The sequence below is a fragment of the Rousettus aegyptiacus genome, unplaced genomic scaffold (assembly GCF_014176215.1).
Source record: "Rousettus aegyptiacus isolate mRouAeg1 unplaced genomic scaffold, mRouAeg1.p scaffold_m13_p_4, whole genome shotgun sequence".
Taxonomy (NCBI): Eukaryota; Metazoa; Chordata; class Mammalia; order Chiroptera; family Pteropodidae; genus Rousettus; species Rousettus aegyptiacus.
This window is the reverse complement of record NW_023416307.1, coordinates 150,761,755-150,775,142: the sequence shown is the minus strand read 5'-3', so window position 1 is coordinate 150,775,142 and position 13,388 is coordinate 150,761,755. Positions and strand designations below refer to the sequence as shown.

Genomic DNA, 13,388 nt, shown 5'->3' with positions numbered 1-13,388 from the left:
TTGTCGCCTGCAGCAGTGCAGGAGCCCGTCAGCCAGGCATTGCTCCTGAATTTAAATAATCCCGACAAGCCACCCTCGGCAAGTGACCCGTGGTGGAGCACGTGTCAAAATGCACCGGTGTGCTCATTCACTTTTAAAAAGACGGCAGTAAATATAAACCACATCAATAGCTTGTAATAACGTGTTCTTAGTTCTCCTCTGCCTTTGAAAGATATCGATGTGCAGGTTTGGTAAGCAAGGTTAATGCAGAGAATTTTCTGTGAGCCTCAAACGCCCCCCTGGTTATCTTGTCAGGTTGCTGTTCTGTGGTTCAGAAACAGGGAGGCTCCCACTAGTATCCATTGATTTTAATATTAAGTAGTATTTAGTATGTGATGCGATTTTTCAATTTAGTCACAGCTGGCTTAACACCAGCCAGCTGGCCAACTGACTGGCTTGTATATGTAGCTCCTATGTGAAACTACAGAAAGGATTAAGCTACTGAAAACTTGGCTTTTTCTGTTTGCTTTAAACCATTTGACATTGTTTCACCCAAGGCAAAGCCATAGGCTAAAAACATTCTTTAAGGAATGAAAAAAATATGTCACAATAAACATCTTCCTTTTGAATTCATTACTACCTGGTAATGGAATAATGTTCCAAGGGTAAAATACCCTGCCAGGTTTTCCCCCAGTGATCCTGAAATGAAGTTTGAACACTTTCTAGCCTGTAGGGTTTATACATAGTCACTTGTCATTATGGGATATAAACGAAGCTAGTAAATTGTACTTTATCAGTAATATGAGAAGCGAGTCATGTTTATCTACAGTCTAAAGACACTCGTGGGTTTATCATTCAAGGACTCAAGCGAGGCACTCTTGAGGGCTCACAGATGAAGAAGGTGACATTTCCCTCCATACTCAGATCCTATCTATTGTCGGAGATAAGATCAAAATATAAAGTGGAATGTGTCAAGTAAATAAATGCAAAAGAACAAAATGCAGGAACTCAAAGGAGAAAGAAATCTTCTAGGGATTTTTTTTTAACAGAGTAAAAGACATTTTTAAAACTTTGTACCTTTAATTTTTAAAACTTAGATTAATGCCTAGTAAAAGCTTAATTTTAGTCCATGAAGGTTTTTCCTTTATTAGATATCTTCTCTCTACCCCTCCCATATTTTTCATTGCATATATAATATAATGTTTGATATACATGTGTATTACTAAATTATTGTAAATAATTGTAAAATAATGATATTTTATATTTTAGTAACATATTTGCCTTTTTTACCTGGGGATATATGGCAAGTCTTGTGTATTTTCATAAAGAAGGATTAGGGTCCAGACCTCTCTGGTTTATGAAAATTTAATGTTTTATAATTGAAATGCAGTTACGTATGTGCTTAGGCAGCATGTACACTAACGGTGTACCTGTAATACAGATAAATTAGAGGGTGATTAGTCTCTCTAAAAAAGATTCCTGTTTTTACAAAAATAATTGTAGCAGTTCTTTAGTGTGTAAGTCTAATGTATTCAGGACAGTCGAAGGTAAGTAATTTTTAAGTCTTTTATCTTCAACAATTAAAAAGTTTTTTCCATGTAGAAAACTTTTTCCCAGCATCGACTGGTATTTCTGAGTATAGGTTTTTCCCTTGTGAAATATATCGTGTATGGAAGACTATATGAAATATGTATGTGGGTAAAAGCTCACATCCTCACAGTTTGTATTCTTACCTGCAGGTTGTAACAGTACCGTTAAACCATATCTTCTTGAACATTTGTCTATCAAAAGTTTGGTCAATCTCATGTTATTAAATGTTTCTCATAATAGTTTTAATATGCATTTTTCTGACGATTAAAAAGGATGACCATCCTTTTCTGTTTATTATGGTTTTTGAGGTTTCCTTTAGAAAATCAGTTTTTTCCATTGCTGTGTAGGATTTCTGTACACCACCCCCAGCTATAAACAGTTATAAAATGTTTCCGATATTAGAAAAAAATGAAAACTGTAATGATCACCTTTATTTTTATTATCTAGATTCAACAGTGGTTAGCATATCTCCTATTTTGCTTTGTTGTAATATCCATGTGCATGTGTATTTATTATTTATTCATTTGTTTATTTTCTGAACTGTTTGAAAAAAAAAATTACAGATGTCATGAAATTCTATCCATAGGAATTTGTATGTGTTCTGGATATCAATCTTTTATTGTTTCTATGTGTCATAGATACTTTCTAATTTGTGAATGGGCTTTTTATTCTCTTTATAGTGTCTGTTGATGAGCAGAAGTTTTAATTTTATTATAGCTATATTTATCAGTCTCTTCCTCGATGATTTGTGTTTTCTTTATCTTAAGGTTATCTACTTCAACATCAAGATGGTCTATTACATTTTATTCTAAAAGTTTTCTCTTTCCTTTTTCTATTTAGAACTTTACTAATTGTTTCGTGTGTGTGCGTGTGGTGCTATGTATGGGCACAGCTTTATTTTTAAAAATAAATAAAAGTAATTAGTTATCCCAGCATCATTTAATAAAAAGTTCATCTTCTCCCTGCTTCTCTGCATTGTCACCTGTCATATCAGTCTATGTGTTTTTTTCCTGGGCCCTATTTGGTTCTGTTGGCCTGTTATTTATCTCTGTGCCATAGGATCTAAATTAATCATCTTTATTTTTAAATATGTATTTTTTACTATATGGGAAGTTTTCCCCTACTAAGGTAATTTTTTTCAAGAAGTTCTTAATCATTTTTGTTCCTTTTTACTTGTATTTAATTTTTAGAGCCAACTTTTCAAGTTCACCTGTTTGGATGTTGATGAAGAAGACATCTATAAATAAATTTTAGGAGAATTTGTTAATATTAGTAGGCAGTGGAAGGCATACTCAATGAAGAGACTAACAATAGGAGAATGATACACTGGTTTCTTTAAAAAAATACTAGAATAAGACAACAACTGATTGAAGTACCTTTGAATTCTTGGTGACAGCTAAATGCATTTAATTTATCACTTACGTTAACTCTCAGATGCAGGCCCCATTCTTCCCAGCGAGCACTTATGAAACATGTCTTGTGTACTGGCTGGGCATGGGAAAGGTAAAAGTGATTAAGACACTACCCTGTCTCCATTTATTGGGAAAAGGGAATTTTCGTTATCCCTTGTTTTGTATACCAGCCTTTTATTGTTGTTTTGTAACTTCATTTGTTTTGTTTTCTTTCTCGCATAGACACTATGGCATTTAAGACGATTAATTTTCCTCTCGATCTAGCATTAGCTATATCCCATTAATTTTGACATGTAGTGTTTCCATTATTGTTATTGTATAATAGTCCGCAGTTCTAGTTGAAAATTTTTCCTTGATCCAAGATTGTTTATGAGGTTGTTTAAACTTTTGCAGGTGGGTGGAGTTTAATTGCCTCTTTTTTATCTTGTTAAAATAACAAGGTTGCATTACCTTATAATCAAGAATGTTTTCTGTCCTATTTTTCTTGGTGTTTTTAAAAAAATTGTGGTAAAATATATATAACATAAAACTTGCCATTTTAACCATTAATTATACAGTTCTGTGGCATTCAGTACATTCACACTGATGTGTTACTTCTGTTGTTTTTAAATATATCGACATGTTATTTTGCCTAACTTATTGAAATTTTTTTCCCCCGGCATCATAACTTAATAATGTGCCTCGTCAACATCAGCCCTTCGTGGGCTGTTAACTCTGATGTACATTGCTCATTTTCTCCCTCTAATCTCTGCCTTGGGAAGAAAGCAGTATAGAAATTTTACTTCATTTTAATTTTACTTCTTAGAAGACGATTTTAGCTTTAAATTATGTATATTTTTTGTTCCTTGTGCATAGAAAACTAGCTTTGTCATGGGATAGTTATAAGTGTTATAAGAATAAAGGATTTTCTAGTCAAATATATTGGGGCATACTGGGTCGAACAAGATTGAAGAGTTTAGTTTGTTTTTAATGCTTTTCTGAACTTTTAGTTATGACTGCTCGGGGAGATACTGCATGCAGCATTTTCGAAGTTCTTTGGCCACAGACTTGCCTTATCCTGCGGCGTGCTGTGGAATGCACTTTGGGAGAGGAAGCTATAGTCTTAAATACTGAGTTCGTGATCACTTCGTTAATATAGTTTTCAGAAGATTTTCTTTTTTTAAGGTTACCTAAGAAATTGTGACACTGTCAACTTGCTTTATGAACATGATTTCTGTTACTTTAACAATGGTGATAGAGATGTTTTTGTCCTCGTCATAGGCTTAATCCTCAGGTGGAAAGAGAAGTCTTCAGAGTGAGAGACTTATGGTGGAATGCACACACACACAAATAGGAAGATTTGGTATAATTCTTTGAAGAACAGTGTGGTAGCGTAGAAGAACAGGTAGGGTATCTATGATGATATCGAATCATAGTTTCCGAGCTGGGGCCGACGTCTCAGAGTCCTTGAGCTGGGAGTTGGGATGTGGCTTTCAGTCCCAGATGTGCAGCTCATTAATGGTTTGTCACTGCCTGAGTCCTGGTCCCCCCTTGCCGCCCCCCACCCCGGTGGTGGGTTTTTCCTCCCCATTAGGTCAAGCTCCTTAGTCTGATAGACATACAGTTACAGATACAAATCTATCTATGCTGATTGTTTCTGTCTCTTTTATCAGCTACCGATATGTTTAAATTGCCTTCTTTGTTAGGATTGCATTTGTCAAATTTTGCTTTTATATATTTTTGAGTGTTAGTTATTGGCTATATAGAAAATTTAGATTTTTTTTCTCCCTGTTCTATTGAAATTTTTATCATTATATTGTGATCTTTAAAAATCACCATTAATGCTTTTTGCCCAAAGTCTGTTCTGTCTGATATTAACGTAGTTATACCATTCTTCTTGGGGTTTGGGCTGACTAGTATATCTTTGTCCATTCTCTTATTTTCAGCCTTTCTAACTGAATAATTATATTTTTGATGTACCTCTTCATATTGCCGTATTTTTAAAAAATTTCTGTTTTAAAATCATTTTCTCCTAACTAGTATTTAGTTTATTTAAATATAATTGTCGATTTCGTTGGATTTATAGCTGCCATCTTATTTTGTTCTGTTCGATCTGTTTTGTGTTTTTTTTTTCTTCGTCTTATTTTTTTTTTAAATAATACCTCTTATTCTTTTAGTAACTTATTCTACAAACATTGTTTTCAGAATATACTTTTTTTCCATGGATACAACTGTAGGCTGATAGTACTTTTAGCAGTTGAAGATACTGTTTCACTGTCTTCTGCCTGCAGCTGTTGCTTTTAAGAAGTCAGCCATCAGAGCAATGGTAGCTTCTCCTGCGCTTCTCCTGCAGTCAGCTCTCCTCAACGTACACCTTCAGCCCCCACCTCTGATCACAGGGAGTCAGAGAAATGGAACAGTATGTCTTGCTCCCATCTATTATACTAGGTTAAGCTGCTGGGAGCTTTAGCTTTAATTGGGCCTGGGGCAGGGAGCTTCATTTGACTTCCTATTTGTATGGGCCCTCACCCTGGCCCTCATTCCCCTTGTTCACCTTGTTGGACAAATGCTGCTGGGACAAGCATCAGCTTAAGTGGTCTGGGTACCTCTCAGGGTTCTTGCCTACACAGTCACTGGCCTAACAACTGGGCACTAGTTCATTGATGCTTTAAGAAAAGGTTTATTTTTTTTCTTCTTACATACTTAGCATTTTTAGTTGCTTTTTGAGGGATAGAGTTGTCCAGATAATCTAGCCCACAATATTGGAAGAAACAGATGCAAAATAAACTTTAGGAACCTCGAAGCCTTTAGAAGAAAGATCATGGTTTTACTAAATGTACAAATGTGAAAATAGTTAACGTCAGTATTTTAGATGTTAATTTTGGTATTCCATTTTAGGAAAGTAGGCATGTAGATTATAATTATATTGGCAGCAAACTTTCTTTTTTGTAAGACTGCCTGTAATGCATTTGATCTACTTAACACCATTAAAACAAAGAACAACTCTTCATTAAAAGTCTGATTACCATAGGCTTATTTTCTCATCATCATAGCCTTTATCCTCATGATATGATGAAATAGGTCTTTGATTCAAATTAGTCTTTGGCAGATATTAGTTCAGTCCAGTTATCCCTTCCAAAGAGTTAAGCAGAAAATAACACTGATCTTAGTGCTCGTGTAGTGTCGTAGAGGGGATCCCAGAGGGACCAGGGTAGCTCCTTTCAGGTAGCAGCAGGTCCAGTTGGCCTGACAGCCTCCCTGAGTTTATAGAACACTAGGATGACACGTGGCCTCTTTTTCAACTAGGCTCTAACATAGTTGTCATTTTCTACTACCAAGAATGAGTCCTCTAGGAATGGACGGACAGTTGTGATGTAAAGCACATGTAAGGTATTTGAGAGCCGCCCCCCCCCCCCCCCCCGCCAAGACGGCATCTTCCCCCACTCCACCTAGGTTTCAGCACCTAGTGAGACATGAGACAAAGAGCAAGGCACGTGGGACAAAAAACATCCAGTGCGTGTGTAACGAGAGCTAGAGTCGAGGACATAGCTTCTGTCAGTGAGCACGTAGGCTTCCTTGTCCCCCGCATTAGGGAATCTCAGGACCCTGGACGTAGCAGCACTGTCCAGGTGGAGTCCTCACCCAGGTAAGACAGGGTGGGCGATAAGAGAAGATCGCTCTCTGTGGGCGGGCTTGTGCCCAGTTTATCCTTTTCAAATTTGCCAACTAAACGGGAGCATTTTAGTTCCCCCTGGGTCGCATCGAGTAAAGGAACAGAGAGAGGTTAAAAATGTGACGTTAATGGATTCTAGCTGCAAGGAAGGAAGCAGCAGGAATGGAATGGGGAGGAAACATTCCCTCCAGCGCTCATTCTAGAAATGAAATGTGTCAAAGTTCGAGGGAGTTCAAGTATCTTTAAAATTTCTTTTCCAGCAGCCTTCCAGTCTATACTGTATGACAATAACAATAGGAAGAAAAGCCAACACATTGAGAATTTACTCCTTTTTTCTCACCTAGATGAAGTATTCGTGTGTGTTGTCTCGTTTAATCTTCAAACCGCCTTGTGTTTTATTCTCTGTTTTATAGATGATGAAGCTGGAAATGCCCAAGGATGTAGAGCTAGTAGACTACAGAACCGTGATGTGAACCTAGCTATAACTCAGCATCTTCTCATTGTTTCTTTAAAAATATTTTTTAATGAAAAACACATAAATTTGGGTTGAAAAGTAATGCACACATACTGTAACGATACAAAGGATGTGCAGAGATCTAAAGTAGAGTTAATGGTCATCCCTTCCCCGCAAGCCACATCTGTTGTAATTACTAGCAGTGGAGTATTGTATATCTTTCTATGCCTTTCCTTTAGTTATATATCTATATGTTTATTTTTGTTAAACAAACATGGGATTATATCATACATATAATTCTTCAACGTATTTAAAAATAATTTTGATCTATATATAACATATAAAATGCTGAGGTAATTAGTGAGTATGTTTGGAAATATTTTGTCTCAGTGTGAGGCACTGTGAGGCTTAATGGTGTCATCATGAGCAGAAATTTTGATGAAGTTTAATTTAGCAATTATTTTTCTTTTATGCCTAGTATGTTTTTTTTGCTCTCCTGCCTAAGAAAGCTTTGTCTGCTTCAAGATAGCTAAGTTATTCTTTATGTGATCTTGTCTAGAAGATTTTTGGTTCTAGCTTTTACATTTAAGTCTGTGATTCATCTCAAATTAATTTGTGAATGTAGAGTTTACTCATATTTGTTTCATGGTCCAGAATATAGTCCAACATAGTAATATTTTACGTGATCTTTGAAATAACGTACTTTCTACTTTTGTCGAGTAGAGTTAGATATCACAGTGGGTTGATAGTGTTATCTTGACTTTCTGGCTATTTGTTCTGTCAGTTCTTGAGAAAGTATCTCAAATTCCCCAACTAAAATTGTGAATTTATCTATTCTCTTGATTTTATCAGTTTTTGCTCCAGGTATTTTGAAGTTTTGTTACTAGGAGCATAAATATTTAGGATTGTTATATCCTTTTGTTGAATGACTCTTACCATTGTGAAATGACCATTATCTTGGAGATATTCTTTGCTTTGAAATTTTGGTTTCTGAAGTAACATACCCACTCTAGCTTTCTTTTGACATGTTAGCATGATCTGTCTTTTTTCATTCTTGTACTTTTTACCTATCTGTGAATTTATGTATAAGGGAGTTTCTTGCAAAAAGTGTACTATTTGATTTTGCTTTAAAAAAATCTAGTTTGATGTTGTGAAGATGGTTTAGAAGAAGAGTCTAAGTCTGGAAATGTGTAACTTACATGGATAAAGGAGAGGAGGATTGGCAATACTAGCACCCTGACTCCTTATCTCTCTGGCCTTTTATTAAGTCTCACAACAATGCTGGCTTTGTAATTAAATGATAGTTACTCTAAGGTCAGCGGATCCAAGCTGGATCCAAGCTACAGCCAACTCCCAGATTCAGCCTCAGAGCCACCTCCGTGTTCTCAGCTGTCTCCTCTTAAGTATCTTTGTCTAGTCCCTAGAGCAAGAAGTCTCGGAATCGGTCAGGCGCGTGCGCCTCCCCTGCGCGGTGTCCTCGTGTGCAAGTCCACACCTACTTGCGATGTTCTTGCTGCTCCAAGCACCAGACATTCTGCTAGGAACATTCTGTACCACAGGCGTCTCTTACAACATATCCCCCTTTTCTTTTTGCTGAATTTTATTCAGTATTACTTAGAACACAGCGGCCTGAGTCCTAATCCTTGGCTTCTTGAGAATCTCTTCCAGACTAGACAAAGAAAAACAAGAAACAAACAAATTACTATCCGAGAAGCAATAGATGAACCCATTAACCTATGAATTTGTGGAATAGGAGATAAGCCTTTAATACTATCAACCATGCTTTGTAGCACTGTGATCCCCTGTAATTCAGGAAGCTGTTCTTGAAAAGTATCAGCAATATGTGTTTATAAGTCTGTAATTAAACTTGAAGCCTTACCATACCCTAAAATATGCTGTCTTACTTTATCCTATTCAAACATACTTTCATTATACGGTACAGGAGTTATACAAAAGGAAGTTGTATTCCAATCACATTTAAGTTGCACCCATTTTTGTAAACTAACAATTTGATCTCCTAACAATATTAACTACTTGCCATAAATCTGCTACTTGACTCTGCAATATGGAGTTAATTTGTCTTTAAGAAGTCCATAACTGTTCAGCATCCCGATGCCAGGTTCTAACATGATCAGCAGTCTGTACAGATTGATGCAGAGCCACTATAGCCGTGGTAGCAGCAGCAGTAACAGCGATGATACCCACAACAGCAGCGATCAGCATGCCAAGGAATCTTTTAGCTCTTCTTTTAACATGGTCCATCAGTTGCTGCAATATCATAGTGGCAGGGGAGTCCTGCCAGGGTCGAGACAATTTAACCGGCATCCATACTTCAGTTCTAACTCTAAGAATGTATAAGCTTTCGTGTGATTTATTAAAAAGAATAGAAGAGTTAATACAGGTATAAAAGGAACAGTTTTTACACGAAATATAACCTAAAGTTTCATTCCAACCCACTGTACCCTTCATAATGATATAGGGGAGTCGAACACAGGCTCGGGCAAAGCGAGTAACATTCTGATGAAAGGTGATGATATGAGAAGAATTCCCAGATTGATTTACGGAACCCTTCCAGGCGTGCATGGGAACTAAAGCAGCCCCTAACTTCCATATATGATTCTGTAGCCCTTGATGGGGTAGTTGAGGAGATGGGGGGGGGACCCTCCATCATGCCAGACGACTGTGCTCTTGTTAGCTTGGTCTGATGAAATGCTCACTGGACCGTTCTCTATCTCTCGGTGCCACCACAAATTTACTTTTCCTCCCTTCGCTCGGGCGGAGCCAGAAGGACTCCAATCAATGACTCTCCCTGAGGAAGTATTCACTAAAACTCGAGCCTGTTCAGCCGGACACCGAGTCCACCGAACCCAACGTTCAAGCGTCTGAACTTTCGGAGTGGCACACCACGGCAAATCCGGTGGAGAGGTGTCATCCACAGGTTCCGTAACATTTTTAAATCCCTCCATACTTAACAAAAACAAGTGACCCACCCCAGCATTCTGTTCGGAAGTCTGCAATATTGTCAGCCACGCTTGAGCACCCAGCCGTAGACAGTGCTCTCCAGCTGTCTCTACAAATCCTTCTTTGAAATGTCACAGGAGACACCCCAAGGGTGTCTTCTGTGAACTCTGGTTTCCTCTAACGCTTGTGCAGAGAACACAAAACAGACACTCAGACAAGAACAATTACTGGGGTGTAGGTGGACCCAGAGAAGTTCGTCACCTACAACCTAGACGAGACCAAAGACAATAAACAGAATCTGACAACAGGGCACAGGAGGTGGCGTCCCGTGGCCTGGCCACAGTCTGGGAGATGTGACTGCGTCGTCTCTCCACGGACCCCCTGGTGACCAGTCAACAGAAACAGGAATAGAAAGGTACCTTTTATCCAGACATCGAGGCCTCAGAGATTCCAGTCGGGACCAGGAACAAAGAGATCTGTAACTGGCTGTGATCGATTAATTGTAGACACCACTGGCCTTGGACCAGCCAATTAATATCACCCAATAAGTTTTGAAAATCATTAAGAGTATTGGCAGCATCTTGTCTAATTTCTATCTTTTGAGGAATAATTTTCTGTTGCAAAATTTTATATCCTAAATATTGATAAGGAATCTTGTATTTTCTCAGGGGCTATCTCGAGCCCATACTTTTCCAGAGCAATCTTTCCAAATAAAAACATTTCTTCTAATATTTCTTTCTTTTCATGCCCAAAAAAGAATATCATCCATATAGTGATACACAAATCCCTGAGGAAACTTTTCCCTTACTTTTTGCAAAGGCATAATTATAAATATTTGGCACATGGTAGGACTAGTAAGCATGTCTTGAGGTAATACCTTCCATTGATATTGCTGAGTAGGCTGAGCATTGTTTAGAGTAGGAATTGTGAATGTAAACTTTTCTCAATCCTGAGGCTGTTGGCCATTCCTCCTTGGCGTATTGCAAAGTTAGTTGCAGCGCCCTCAGAGTCAGATTGCAGAGGCTATAAATCCTGCAAAATTAAAGTGTATAAGGACCAAACAGAAACAGGGATGGGATCCCCTTACTGATGAGCTCTCTGCAAAGCTCTTATAACTTGTTTCCACACTTTAGCATTTAATTGGGATTTTCCCTCTGGCTTGAACCAGTAGCAATGTCTGCCTACATACAAAAACAATTCACGAAATTGACTTTTCTTCACTTTTACTCCTGAAGATGACAATAAGTGTCACAATAACTTAATATACTGGGCCTCCACATTTGACGGAGAATTCCCCATGATAAAATTATGCCGAAGGTATCGTGAGCAGATTTACCCCTTCGGTTTCCAGCGTAGTTCCGCACCCTCTTCTTCGTGCCCCACGTTGGGCGCCATTTGTTGCGGAGATGGTTAGGAAGAAGAGTCGGAGTCTGGAAATGTGTAACTTACATGGATAAAGGAGAGGAGGATTGGCAATACTAGCACCCTGACTCCTTATCTCTCTGGCCTTTTATTAAGTCTCACAACAATGCTGGCTTTGTAATTAAATGATAGTTACTCTAAGGTCAGCGGATCCAAGCTGGATCCAAGCTACAGCCAACTCCCAGATTCAGCCTCAGAGCCACCTCCGTGTTCTCAGCTGTCTCCTCTTAAGTATCTTTGTCTAGTCCCTAGAGCAAGAAGTCTCGGAATCGGTCAGGCGCGTGCGCCTCCCCTGCGCGGTGTCCTCGTGTGCAAGTCCACACCTACTTGCGATGTTCTTGCTGCTCCAAGCACCAGACATTCTGCTAGGAACATTCTGTACCGCAGGTGTCTCTCACAACAATTTGAGAATCTCTGCTTTTCACATAGTGTATATAGACCTTTATATTTAGTGTGATGGTTGAAATGATGGGTTTAAATCTGCAGTCTTGCAATTTGTGTTCTGTTTGTTCGTTCGTTTGCTTTTTATTTCTTCCTGCCTTTTCAATGACTCTATTTAATCTACTTTATCGGATGGTACTTTTTTTACAATATATTTCTCTACTTTATCACAGTTGACCTTCAAGTAATGATATACAGGTTCATATATAACATATAAGAACCTTTATAACAACCTCACACCAGAATTTACTGGATATAATGACGTGCTAATTCATATATGCTATTTAAGAATTATATGTAAGGAACCTTACACCACAGTACATCCGGTACTCCCCTTCTAGCCTTTCTATTCTTGTACATTTCAATTGTAACATGTTTTTTGTTTTGTTTTGTTTTGTTTTCGGTGTTATCATGGTATAATTAATATATAAAATAGGAAGATATTTAAAGGGTACAAAGTGATGATTTGAGATTTGATATACATTTTGGAAGGAATTCCCCCATTGAGTGAATTAACACATCAATCACCCCACGTTCACCTTTTTTTTTTTTTTCGGTGAGAACATTTATTAACTATAGTCACCATGTTTTACAATAGATCCTCAGACCGTTTCCATCTTGTAGCTGAAAGTTTGTACTTTTCACCAACCTCTCCCTCTTTTCCTCAATTCTACTTTTGTTTTTGAAAGGTGTAAGTTTTGGGCATGGATTTGTATGTTGACAGTTACCTTTTTTTTTCCTTTTGCTACTTTCAAGAGATTGCTCTACTGTCTTTTGGTGTGCACTGGCTTCTGATGAGAAGTCCCCTGTCATTCTTACCTTTGTTCCCCTCCACATAATGGGTCTTTTTACGCTACCTGCTCTAAAGATTTCTCTTTATTACTGGTTTTTAGCAGTTTGATTATGATATGCCCTGGTATGATTTTTCTTTGTTTCTTCTGTGCAGGTTCATTGAGTTTCTTAGATCTAGAGTTTTCATAAATTTGAAAACTTTTCTGCCAATATTTTCTTCAAACAAGTATTTTTTCTGCCCCTGTCCCCACACTGCACATACTCTTTTGGGGTCCTCACTACATGTACATTAGGTCGTTTGAAGTTGTCCCCTAGTTCACTGATGCTCTGTTCTATTTTTTAAAAATTTTACTTCTTTTCTTTTGTTTTTTTTGGATAGTTTTTATTGATTATCAGTATGCCTTCAAGTTTACATATCGTTTAGTCTACAGAGTCTAATCTGTTAATCCAGTTTAGTGTATTTTGCATATAGGAAGCTGTATTGTTTATCCCCAGCCTTTTGTATGTTTTTTAAAAAATATTTTATATCTTTTTATATCTTTGTATTTTTCTTATTGTGCTTACGCTTTCCTCTTCCTTCTTGAGTATTTGGACTATATTTATAATAACCATTTTGACATATTTTACATCTTAGTCTTTTATCTATTATTATTATTGATTGAATATTCTTTTTCTTATAAGTCGT

General features: G+C 37.5%; 1 protein-coding gene across 8 annotated transcripts in view; it reads left to right on the top strand.

Annotated features, from left to right (window-relative positions):
• The window catches only part of ULK4 (unc-51 like kinase 4), a 364,809-nt gene that overhangs the window by 60,292 nt on the left and 291,129 nt on the right, over positions 1-13,388 (top strand). The gene's annotated exons all lie outside the window — the stretch shown is intronic.